The sequence below is a fragment of the Rutidosis leptorrhynchoides genome, chromosome 1 (assembly GCF_046630445.1).
Source record: "Rutidosis leptorrhynchoides isolate AG116_Rl617_1_P2 chromosome 1, CSIRO_AGI_Rlap_v1, whole genome shotgun sequence".
In the NCBI taxonomy this organism is placed as follows: Eukaryota; Viridiplantae; Streptophyta; class Magnoliopsida; order Asterales; family Asteraceae; genus Rutidosis; species Rutidosis leptorrhynchoides.
In genome coordinates, this window is record NC_092333.1 from 607,260,822 (window position 1) to 607,274,453 (window position 13,632).

Here is a 13,632-nt window from a genome sequence, read left to right on the forward strand (position 1 = left end):
ATAATCAATTCTGAGAATATGGTGCAAAATGTACCAGCTTCAACAACATCACCGGCACCAACAGTACCATCAATAATAGCACCAGTACCATCAACAATCCATGCTTCAATATCATCATCTGTACTTTGAGTATGATCTTCGTTCTACGTATCGTTCTACCTCATTTATCTTCGTTCGACACGACGAATATGTAATCTCTAAAGTTTTAGAGATTATTTATTCTAGTTCCAACCGAAAAGCAAATGAGTTTAATATCATATTAACTCATTAAATCCTTGATTACATCTGAAGAAAATATATATGTATATATGTTTTCATAAAGATTGTAATTAAAAATTCTCTTGTACAAACTGTTAATGGTGAAAATATTTTAACGGGTAGGTAATACCCGAGGAATATTTAAAATTCACATTAATAATTTACATTGTACGTTCTTCGAATCTGTTTCAACAGTCATATACTATCCTACTTACATCCACTGATATACAAATCCGTTCACCGCAGAATAACCATTTTCATTCAATTTCATATTTGGATTTTGACCTATCAGAATCCAACAAGTGGCATAATGAAGAAAACATTTGACGAAATAAAAATATGATAGAAACAAACAAATTAACTACGAAAAACTTTGTTAAGAATCCACGCTAACTGTTCCAGCTAACTGCTCCTAGCTAACTGATTACATTTTTATTTATCGCAATTTATTTTATCGCAATTTACATTCTCGCAACTTTATTTATCGTTATTTAATTTCTGTTATTTATTTTACGCACTTTAAATATCGAGACACGTATACAATGTTTTGACATATCATATCGACCCATCTATATATATATATATATATATATATATATATATATATATATATATATATATATATATATATATATATATATATATATAGTTTGAGTTGTGATCGAGTCTGAGACGTATACGGGTCACGAGACGTATTAATTTGAATATTATATATATAATTATATATGAATTATTGAATTACTAACTGTGGACTATCAACATTGGACAATTAAAATGAATTAAAATATTGATTATAACTTATGAAACTAAACAATTCTTCAAGTTGCCACTTGATTTCACCTTAAACCTTAATTGTACCATGACGATTCCAATCTGCATTCAAACTTTCATAATTCTTGAAAACACCTCAATCGATAGGATGAATCAACCGCACTTCATCTACGGAAGGAAAGATTTGTGCATATAGTTATGCACCTGAGAAACTCTCGGCAACTGAGTAAAAGTTTAACACGTAGCCGCGTCAGATCCTTTGGCATTTATTAGCAAAAAATAATAATTTTGCGATCCCTTTTCAAGGTAGCAAATTTTGTCACAGCTTCAGCAAATCAACTTCGACTTTTCGTTCGAAACAACCTTATTATCACCTTGACTTATATGTATATTCTTTTAGTGTTACCGGGGAACCTTTTATATTCCACCATATTACCGTCAGCGTTTAATCATCTAAAAACACAATTCTCTTGAAATCAGCTCGGATCGATAACTAATGATTCAGATATGGTAGCAGTAAATGTAGAGGAATCGGCAATCAGTACTTTGAAAACTCACAGCATATCTATATCAACAGTTATATGTATAACATTTATCTTTTAGAATTATGGTCTTTCATTCTGAAATTCTGACCAGCACACAGTCTACAAATCAGTACTCTGAATGTTGAAAAAGATGAATGAAGCATCAGAAACTGTAGACAACCGTAAGAGACCTTAATCGTCGGAAGTTTAATGATAATGAATAGTATGTTGGAAAAGCTCAGAAAAGTTGGAACTGAAAAACGGATTGAGCTAACTATGAAGGAGACTAAGGACAAATACAAGGACCATACCCTATATTCAAAGAATCCAGATAATTCTGGATCCGTTGAAATCTTTAGAGAATATCTTGCCCCGAAGTCATGTTAAAATCTTGCGAAAAATCTTTCTCCATCAACCATAGAACTTAGAAATTTCCAAAATATCATCATCAATATCTTCGATATTTCTGAGGATATTTTCATAAATATTCTCGTCCGAAATTATATACCTCCTCGTGCTTCCTGTGTATCATTATGTTGGAAACATTCAATAGAAAATTTAGTACCGAAAAGCAGATTATGCGAAACTAGGAAGAAAGCCGTGGACAAATCACAAAGAATAAGTTTGACTTCAAAGAATCCAAACGATTCAATGTCTGCTAAAGTCTTTAGTGAATATCTTGCTCCTTACTCTAGACCCTTGTAGATAATAGTTTCTATTATCCTCTGATCTTAGATATTCCGAGATATTATCGTATTTTTCATTATAAATATCCTTCATATTTCTGAAGATATTTTCATAACTACTCTTATCAGAAATCATTAATCTCTTCGTGCTATCAGTGTTACATCATATAGAAACTGATAGTTTCTATATTCTGTAAACTTTCGAGCTTAAAATATGAATGTTATTGAAGTAGTGTTGGGAACTGATGCATGAGTTAGTATAATATAATGACAATTGATCAACGTGATTATATTACAGTAAGTCATGCTGATTTTCTAATGGGACGTGATGATTCACAGATCATAACGTCATCATGTGCCATGTTACATAACTCTTTCATTCTGCTTAACTTCTAAACATATCAAGAAAATATATTCTTGATAGTTCTATTCTCGGTGATCCAAGTAATTTGACAAAACAAATCGTGTTACTACCTTTCCTTTCTACCTTGTATATTATGATAATTCGAAACTCCATACCTATGAATTCTGGACCATTACTTGCGAAAAGTAAACAAAAGCATGAAACTCCGAAATAGAAAAGGGATATAAATCGCAGCAAATTAGAGAGCGCATTAACTATGGATGACAATAATTATAGGAGATGGAAGCAGGGACATTGAAAGATGAGGGGGAATATAAAGCTCGATAACAACACATAAAATTACAAACCATGTATATCAATGTTTATCGCAACATAAAGATACGAGAGAATTAAAAACACTATAACCCCAAGGGCGAAGTAGAAGAAAGTAGATTCCTCTAGTGGAAGTTGGAAAAGGAGAATGAAGGTTGCGATAGTAAGAATGAGGATAAGGATCAGAACTGGATTAAGCATTTTCACAATCGTTTGAGAGTATGGATCGGGAAAGAAAGAATTTGAGTGGTGAAAATAATAGAATGGAAGAAGTTCATTTATAGAGAAGATACCAGACAAGGCAATCGAGACAGATAATCGCATTAAATTAAAGAGGATCCTAATATTCCATAAATCTCGAAGAATCAGATCTTATAGATTTCCAAGATTTTCTTTTAAATCCCATGAATCCCAGAATTCAATATTGGCCACGTCAAAAGTTAGGACGAAGCTTTTCACTCTTTCGTGATAGCTTCACTTGTACGCTTCGAGTAACTGAATTGTCTTCTTCGTATTACTCATTAATGATAAAACTCTATCTACCAACTCATATTCGTCATGAAAACATTTTTATTGTTTGCCATGACCACCTCACTCAAATTTTGGGACGAAATTTCTTTAACGGGTAGGTACTGTGATGACCCGGGAATTTCCGACCAAATTTAAACTTAATCTTTATACGATTTCGATATGATAAGCAAAGTCTGTAATGTTAAGTCTCAAAAAGTTTGAACTGTTTCATATATCAAATTACCCTTTGACTAATCCCGACGATTCACGAACAAATATTGTTAATTAAATGTGTATTTATATATATATAATTTGAAATTATAAAATATAATCTAGACATTAAAATTAAAGGTGTGAAATATGATACAAAATAATTAAGTGTAATTTAAAATGAATTTATATATAAATTCTATGTGTTATTGTTAGAATATCAAATATGTGATGTATGTTAGTATACATATGTATATATTACATAATTAATAAATATGTAACATTATTAGTTAATATAATAAGTATAATTATAAATTATGGTTGTTAAGGTAAAACTATATAATGTAATATATAAATATAAATGATAAGGATTCAACATATTATATAAATTATATATATCTATATAAAATTAGGTAAATATAACTTGTTATATTATTATTATTGTTAATATTATTATAACTAACAATATTATTTGTACCATTAATAATAATACTACTTTTATTATTTTCAATAGTTATATATATATATATGAAGTTGATACACATAACTTGTGATAGTATTATTAGTACTAAAATTATTATTATCATTATTAATATCATTACTATATTATTATAATGAATAGAAAAATCATGATTAAAATTATTATTATTACCCTTTTTATAAATACCATTATCATTAATTATTTGTATTATTATAAATTATTATTAATATCATTTTTTTTAACATTAATATTATTATGAGTATTATTAAAGATTTTGATTATTATTATAATTATAATTATTTGTATTATTATAATTCTTTTCTTTTAATAGATTTATTAATTAATTACATTTATTACTAACCTACAAAAGAATAAAACAAAAATAATAGATATTAGAATCAATTCGAACAAAATCTGGTTACCTTTCATCTTCTACTTTTTAATTTTTGGCTTGTTCTATTTGGAATGGGCAATTACAAATTGTGCTATAACTAGTCTTCTGAATTCAGTCAAAAAAAAAAAAGCAGAAGAAGTTATATATTTTTTTTTTCTTTTTCTTCACGTCCCTGCATCATCACTTTTTTGGCAAAAATTGAAATTGAATCGATTTTCAAAATCCATTAATGCCATTGTGTTAGGAATCTTACAAGTAAACTTTCTGTAAAGTTTCGAATTTCAATTCTTAAAATCAAACTCGAATTCGCGAGTCAAAGTTTTTGAAACAAAAAGTCAAATATTTTTCTTCAATCAAATTCGAGCTCTGTGTTACAATCCAAGATCAATTGACGATTCCTGTAGTTTTTATACATGTTTAGAAAACTATTTCGTGTTATAAACATTACCTATAACGAAATCAATTGCGAAAACAAAATTTTTTTTTATTTCCTAGCAGCGTCGCTGCAGTAGGTTTTTTTTTTTTTTTTTTGTTCTTCTTTTTTGAAATCAGTTAAAATAAAACATGTTTATAAAATCGTTTTCTATTTTTTTATTTACGATTTTAACACAAACAAGTTAAAGGGTACGTGCCCTGGTCGAACTAACTGAGAAGAAGAAGAGGAGATAGAAATAGGATACGGGTTTAATATATTTAGAACTCAATATAAAACAGAAAATTACATACAGCGAAATGGTTTGAGTCTTGGGTCGATGAGCGAGAGGTCGAGGGTTCGAGCCCGGTTTGGTGCAATTCTTTTTGTAAAAGCTTATTAAGGTAGTTTTCTTTTCTTAAAATTTTTATTATTATCATTATTATTATTGTTGTTGTTATTTTTATTATTATGATTATTATTATTGTTATTACTATGATTATTACTAATAATTGTTATTATTAGTATTATTAATATTAGGGTTATTATTATTATCGATATTAAGATTATAATCATTATTAGTATTATCCTTACAAAAACTATCATTTATATTATTATCATACTAGTATTATCATTATTATCATTACCATGAAAATAAGGCAAACTAGTTTTATTATCATTACTATTAGTATTAGAATCCTTTTATAATTATTAGTATTACTATCATTATCATTAGCGTAAGTATTATTTTTAATATTGTCATTATCATTATTCTTAATATCATTATTATGATCATTATTAGAAAGACCATTATTATTATAGTTAATATAATTATTATTATTATTACTACTACTACTACTACTATTATTATTATTATTATTATTATTATTATTATTATTATTATTATTATTATTATTATTATTATTATTATTATCATTTCTATCAAAATTTATAAAATTACCATATAGATTGTCATTAGTAATAATATTACTATAACAAATAAGTATTTCCTATATAAGAGCATACTTATTACACTACCATGACATTACATATAATTATCTACATTAAGATTATTTATATAAATATTTACATATAACAAATTATTGATTTTCAATATAATATTAATCATATATATATATACATAACTGTAAAAATATTAACTATTTTAATTATATACACAAATTAGATATATACATAATATATAACATAAGTTATAATATATGAAAGTGTTCAATTACGATTATATGTTTTAATAGATATACAAATGATATAGGTTCGTGAATCTGAGGCCAACCCTATACTTGTTCAATGTGGTTCTATGTATTTTTACTACAAAATACATTAGGTGAGTTTCATTTGCCCCTTTTACTCTTTACATTTTTGGGGCAGAGAATACATGCAAATGCTTTATTAACTGATTTACAATATTTATATGCGTGAGTTTCATTAATCCCCTTTTAAATGCTTTTGCAATATATATTTTTGAGACTGAGAATACATGCGCTGCTTTTATAACTGTTTTACGAAATAGACACAAGTACGTGAAACTACATTCTATGGCTGGATTATTAAACCGAATATGCCCCTTTTTATTAAGTCTGGTAATCTAAGAATTAGGGAACAGACACCCTAATTGACGCGAACTCTAAAGGTAGATCTATCGGGCCCAACAAGCCCCATCCAAAGTACCGGATGCTTTAGTACTTCGAAATTTATATCATGTCCGAAGGAGGATCCCGGAATTATGGGGATATTCTTATATGTATATTGTGAATGTCGATTACCAGGTGGTCAATCTATATGAATGATATTTTGTCTCTATGCATGGGACGTATGTTTATGAGAAATGGAAATATGAAATCTTGTGGTCTATTAAAAATACGAAATGATTATTTATGCTAAACTAATGAACTCACCAACCTTTTGGTTGACATTTTAAAGCATGTTTATTCTCAGGTATGAAAGAAATCTTCCGCTGTGCATTAGCTCATATTAGAGACATTACTTGGAGTCATTCATGGCATATTTCAAAAAACGTTGCATTCGAGTCGTCGAGTTCATCAAGATTATTATTAAGTTAATTATATTTATATATATTATGAAATGGTATGTCTGCCGTCAACTTTCGATGTAATGAAAGTTTGTCTTTTCAAAAATGAATGCAATGTTTGTAAAAATGTATCATATAGAGGTCAAGTACCTCGCGATGTAATCAACTGTTGTGAATTGTTTATAATCAATATGGACTTCGTCCGGATAGATTAGGACGGGTCTCCACAAGTTAGATCGAGAATATAAACAGAAAAACGGAATCTGTCGAATGGTTTATGGGAGTGTTGGGTGAACGGGAGGTCATGGGTTCGAGCTTGGGCAGAAGCATTTTTATTTAGGAAAGCTTTAAGGTAGTTTTAATTATTATTATTATTATTATTATTATTATTATTATTATTATTATTATTATTATTATTATTATTATTATTATTATTATTATTATTATTATTATTATTATTATTATTATTATTATTATTATTATTATTATTATTATTATTATTATTATTATTATTATTATTATTATTATTATTATTATTATTATTATTATTATTATTATTATTATTATTATTATTATTATTATTATTATTATTATTATTATTATTATTATTATTATTATTATTATTATTATTATTATTATTATTATTATTATTATTATTATTATTATTATTATTATTATTATTATTATTATTATTATTATTATTATTATTATTATTATTATTATTATTATTATTATTATTATTATTATTATTATTTTTATTATTTTTATTATTTTTATTATTATTATTATTATTATTATTATTATTATTATTATTATTATTACTATAGTTATTATTATTATTACTAGTATTAGTATTACTATTATTAACATGATTTTAAGATGATTATTATTATTATTATTATTATTATTATTATTATTATTATTATTATTATTATTAACAACATTAGTAATAGTAATATAAAATATGAATAATATTAGTAGTATCATTATTATAAAAATTATCATTTTTATTAAAACTATCATATTATATCAAAATTATTATTTCTAGCATTATCATTATTATTATTATTATTATTAGTAATATTATTTTTATTATCAGATTTATTTATAGTATCATTTTTATTAAAAATTCTAATAATTTTTAAAACTACCATTTTTATTAAAATTATCATTTTCATTATTATTATTATTATTATTATTATTATTATTATTATTATTATTATTATTATTATTATTATTATTATTATTATTATTATTATTATACTATAACAAATAAAGATTTATACATAAAATATATTTATATTACCTATAACTATATATTAAATTTATTAATATATTTTTATATGTATATACAAAATAAATATATATATATATATATATATAGTTTATAATTAAGATATAATACATATAGATAAAAATATAATACAAATTCTATATAAATTACAACACTAAATACATAAATATTATATAATTAATAGATGTAATTATTTGATTACGATTATATGTGTTAATAAATATATAAATGATATAGGTTCGTGAATCCGAGGCCAACCCTACTTTTGTTCAATGTCGTCATATGTATTTTTACTACAAAATACAGTATAGTGAGTTTCGTTTGCTCCCTTTTTAAATGCTTTTGCAATATATATTTTTGGGACTGAAAATACATGCGCTTTTATAAATATTTTACGAAATAGACACAAGTAATCGAAACTACATTATATGGTTGAATGATCGAAGCCGAATATGCCCCTTTTGCTTGGTAGCCTAAGAATTAGTAAACCGGTCTACTAATTGACGCGAATCCTAAAGATAGATCTATCGGGCCCAACAAGTCCCATCCAAAGTACCGGATGCTTTAGTACTTCGAAATTTAAATCATGTCCGAAGGGAGTCCCGGAATGATGGGGATATTCTTATATGCATCTTGTGAATGTCGGTTACCAGGTGTTCAATCCATATGAATGAATTTTATGCATGATGTTTATGGGGAATGGGAATACGAAATCTTGTGGTCTATTAAAATAATGGAAATGATTGTTTATGATAAACTAATGAACTCACCAACCTTTTGGTTGACACTTTAAAGCATGTTTATTCTCAGGTATGAAAGAAACCTTCCGCTGTGCATTTGCTCATTTTAAAGATATTACTGGAGTCATTCAAGGCATATAGACGTCAGTTCATCGCGATGGTACCATATGTTATTGTGTTCGTTCAGGAAGATTTTGGACGGGGTATGACAACGTCTACCACTACAAACTTCATCACTTCATCACCTTGCCAAATCGGCACTATACCCCACAAAAACACCTATCACGCCCATCACCACTAATCATGGTTTAAAAGTGATCAAAATGATCAAGCATTTAATAAAAGAGGTATCAATAACGTATGTAATTCAAGATACGAGCCTCGAGCCAAAACATGTACTGGTTTTGAACCGGGTTGAATCCTTGTACATAATGCCTTGTAAATAAAAAGGATCCAAGAAACGAGATTTTAGGAGATGAAAACTCCTAGATTAATGGCACCCACATAAGCGTCTTAGTATCACAATAAAAACAGGAAAATAAACTTCGTGTTATGTGATTTTATAAGGCGTCTTCAGATACATTAATGAGTGAATAACGTATGAAAATAGAATACAATAACAGTGACCTAGACTTTGCAAGTCGTATCTCATATGGATAGCATAACGCCTCTAAAAACTGGAGGGATACCCACACGTAATTTGCACGAACAGATAGAAACTTGCAACTGCTGACTGCATTCAATCACAAATAAAAAACATACATGAAAATACGGATCTTCATGCCAACCGTGATTTGCCAACTGAACACTTCATGGGGTGCAGAAAGGGTATGCTTAATAAAGAAATAAAGTGGGCCCCTCCGTTTTTAATGAACATTACCAGAATATGCTATTTTACAACTACAGAAGGTATCCTAAGGCAACCAGAAAATTAATGCATATATTTTGAATCATCTTTGGGAAATGGTATCCTAAGGTAACCAACTTTTTTTCAAATTTCTAGTACTCAACTTCTTTCAATCAATTAATGTTTTTTTTTTTTTTTTTTTACCGACAATAGGGATCTATTTTTCATTACCTTTTGAAGAGTCATGACACACCAATTCCGTGGATCATTAGTGTAATATTCGGGGATTTTTTTTTTGAAGGTTTTTCAAATTTCTTGCACCTGCACTACTTTCCCTTTCCCAACCAGCTTACTATGCTACCTGTAACCATTACGTAAAATTAAGATCAACTTACCTATAAAAACATCAATGAAGTAGAAAACCTTAAAATCCCATTGAAACCTTTAGCTATTTATCCAGAGCAGATGATGTAACATGGATAAAGAAGTTTTCATAATAAGACTATGAATGTAAAATGACACCAAAAAAAAAAGGACGTACATCAACCCCTCATATAATATAATCCCATCTCATAAACCTCATCACGATTTCATGCAATTAGAATAGAATTTATTGATTTCCTCTTGAGTTGCATCTGGAAGCTGATGAGAAAAGCTATACAATCAGAGATGCATACAAACCAATAATGCTGAAACGTAACACTAAAAACAGGCTTCTGAGGTGATGGCAAATGAAAAATTATAATCAATTATCTAAACCATAAAATTTAAGTTAATAATTTAATAGGCTGTTTGTGTTATAAATTCGTTACCTGATTCTGCAGTTGTTTTGTTCATCGTGGTCTATACATTGCAGGTGATTATCAACTTTCATGACTTTTTTCCTGACACTCGTTATGTTGAGGTGTGGAGACATTTAAACAAAAGCTACAAAAAAAAAGTGTCACTAAAAACTGTTTAAACACTTGATGGTGTGCGGTGATGGTGCGCGGCGCGCACCCTGCGCGCACTAGGTGAAACTTGATCAGAAGGTTTGCTCGAAGAATCAAGAGTGCACGGCGCGCACGTTTAAGTGTGCACGGCGCGCACGTTGTCTGGCAGTGAGCTGTCAGCATGTTGATCAACTTTTGCACATGGGATCCGTATTTGGTTGTCCAAGTTGTCACTTTAGGTGCATGTGGGCTACTTTACACCTTGTTTTAGAGCTGTGATCATGCTAATACAAGGGTGTAAAGAGGATCAAGATGGCTAGTTGATGATTACTTGAAGCATGCTTATGTATTCTTGTTCTCCTATAAATGTTCCTGATTATAACTCATTGTAAACTCACCACCACGAAATTTAATCAATAAGAACACTCTTTGGTTGGCCGTGGACTAAAGCAATCACAAACGATTGCATATAACCACGTTAAATTCCCGTGTTTTTATCATTCTTGCTTGTGTTACGATTATCACTATATTTTTCGTTTGTTGGAAGTGGGTTAGATAACTTGGGTTATCTTGTCTTGTTTGGGCTCACCTAATCGGGTTTCCTAACACGTTACAGGTTTGATAATACCAATCTCTTCCTGTTTCCACGTAAGCAATAGCTCTATCGCATGTATCTGGATTATATTCCATTCCAATAAAGTTAATACAAAAAAGTGGTTTAGAATAAAGTAAGTGATTAGTTATGGTACTTACTTTAAATGTGCAATGTTAATCACCCTTATGTTTGATTTGAGTCCCTTTCTTTCGCTTGTTGCTGACTAATTCTTTAACATTTTGGTCTCTTAACCATCGTTGCAAACGACGTCCGTTGCGACGGCCATTGCGGCGGCATTTTGGTGACTAACCCGTCTCAACTCCGTCTCAGCATCAAATAAGTTTGTTAACGGTCAAAAGTCGGATCAAAGGAAAGAAAGGTCGGGTTAACGCCGATCAAAAGTCGAAAATTCGGTTAAAGTCGGTCAAATCAATCAAAATTGACGTAGTTTAGTGTTACTTTCTTGCATTATATTAGTGGTAATAGCAATTATAGGTAATTTTAGGTACACAAAGTTTTTTGACTTTAAATTATGTGTATATCTACATATTAAAAAGTCAACATCAATCAACGTCCGTCTCAACCCCGTCTCGACCCCGTCTCAGGCCTTTTTTAACCTTAGCTCTTAACTTTTAAATGTCCTCAAGAGGACCTCGAATACAAAAAGAAGTAACATTTTCATCAATGATGAAAAACACGTTATTACCTTCATATATCGAGTAAGTATCAATATTTACCTACAATAGCAATGTTACACGGGAGCTCGGAAGTCTAATACACGGATAGCAACTAAATCCGCTAGTTCTTAGCTCTAAGAAAAAAACGATAACAATTGAAGCCACAAAAGAAGTAACTACTCCCATAGTCCCATGGCTTACCCAAAGCTGCAATAACGCAAGTTCAAATACAAACTTATAGAAGTAAGTTTGCTAAAAAGAAAATGCAAAGAAGTTATAAAAAAAGATCATACATCCGCGGGCCTTGTCTCTACTTTAAACAGGATTAAGCATGTAACCTAAGAAGAAAACTAACAGTCAATGAAGAACACTAAACAAGAACTGGATTTCTAGTGACCCTGAATCTTTTTCCCCACGTATCCTTGCACATGAAAAGTCGAACCCAGTTTGTCAAATGTCAAGATGTATGATTAAATTATGTATTAAGAGGTGTTAGAATATGCAGATAAATACGTAGGTAGATGTATATCAATTAATATAGTCGGTGCACTGATGCATTCGGTGCATTTAATATAGGCGGTGGAATTTAATTCTGTTGTTGGTATTAGTTAGGAGAAGCATTAAATTGGCAGTTGTTCTTGTATTCACCGGGTCTATAAATACCCGTATAACCAGTTGTAATAATAAGCGGATATAGAAATAATTTCAAGTTAATTTTCATAATCTTGTATTCTCTGAATTACATTGTATTCTCTGAATTACATGGTATCAGAGCGTACCTGTTATGATTTGAGTCCATAAATTCAACAGCCATCACCAATACCACCACCATCGCCACACCACAGTCACACCACAAGCGGTCCTTTGAAATTAGTCACCTCGAAGTCATTGTTTGATCTCACCACCCTCGCCAAAGGTTTCAGAAGGTCCCGAATTGCACCCCTGAAAAGTACGAAATTTTTCCGACCACGGACAGCAACCGCACGCGCCGCCTATCCCCGTCAGCTGCTGTTCAATCGCCGGCGTGTGAACAGTCGTCTGCTACCATTTTCCTTGTCCGAGTGTTTAGTTTGTGATTCCGATCAACACCCTGGAGTTTGGTTCTGTATGCACGTCGAATTTTTTTTTTATCGGATCTGAGGTACTGTTCAGCTTTCTGTTTTGTTATCTCTGATAAAGAGAGTTTCTTTTTTGGCACCTTCACACAAATGGAAAAGAGAGAGGGGGTTCTTAAAAGGAGCCACAGTTAAAGGAAAAAAAAGTGGGGCCCTCCCACTTAATTTAATCAATCTTTTATGGTTGACGAGCAAAGAAAGAAAGTGACCTACTTCTGGCCAATAGTATATAATAAAAAAAATAAAAAAAATAAAAAAATAAAAATTTTTAAGTGGCTGCTATTTTTTTCTGATTAAATGAATATTATGGATATGTCGGAAGTTTATAGATTTGGTGGGATTTTGATTTGGTTATTTGTTAATCTTTTTTTATACCCGTACATATTTGGTCATGTTTATTTGTAGTTCGTGCAAATGATAGTGGGTGATGAAAAGAAACTCTCATCACAAGTGAAATGTT

The 13,632-nt window shown here is 29.4% G+C and overlaps 1 long non-coding RNA gene across 1 annotated transcript; it reads right to left on the reverse strand.

The window, feature by feature from the left end:
• Positions 1-9,539: 9,539 nt before the first annotated feature.
• On the reverse strand, positions 9,540-13,253 carry LOC139884653 (uncharacterized). Its single transcript, XR_011771926.1, has 5 exons — positions 11,539-13,253; positions 10,666-11,459; positions 10,395-10,495; positions 10,085-10,214; positions 9,540-9,739 (listed from the first exon to the last, which is right to left on the reverse strand). It is a non-coding gene; the product is annotated as an uncharacterized lncRNA (long non-coding RNA).
• Positions 13,254-13,632: the final 379 nt, after the last annotated feature.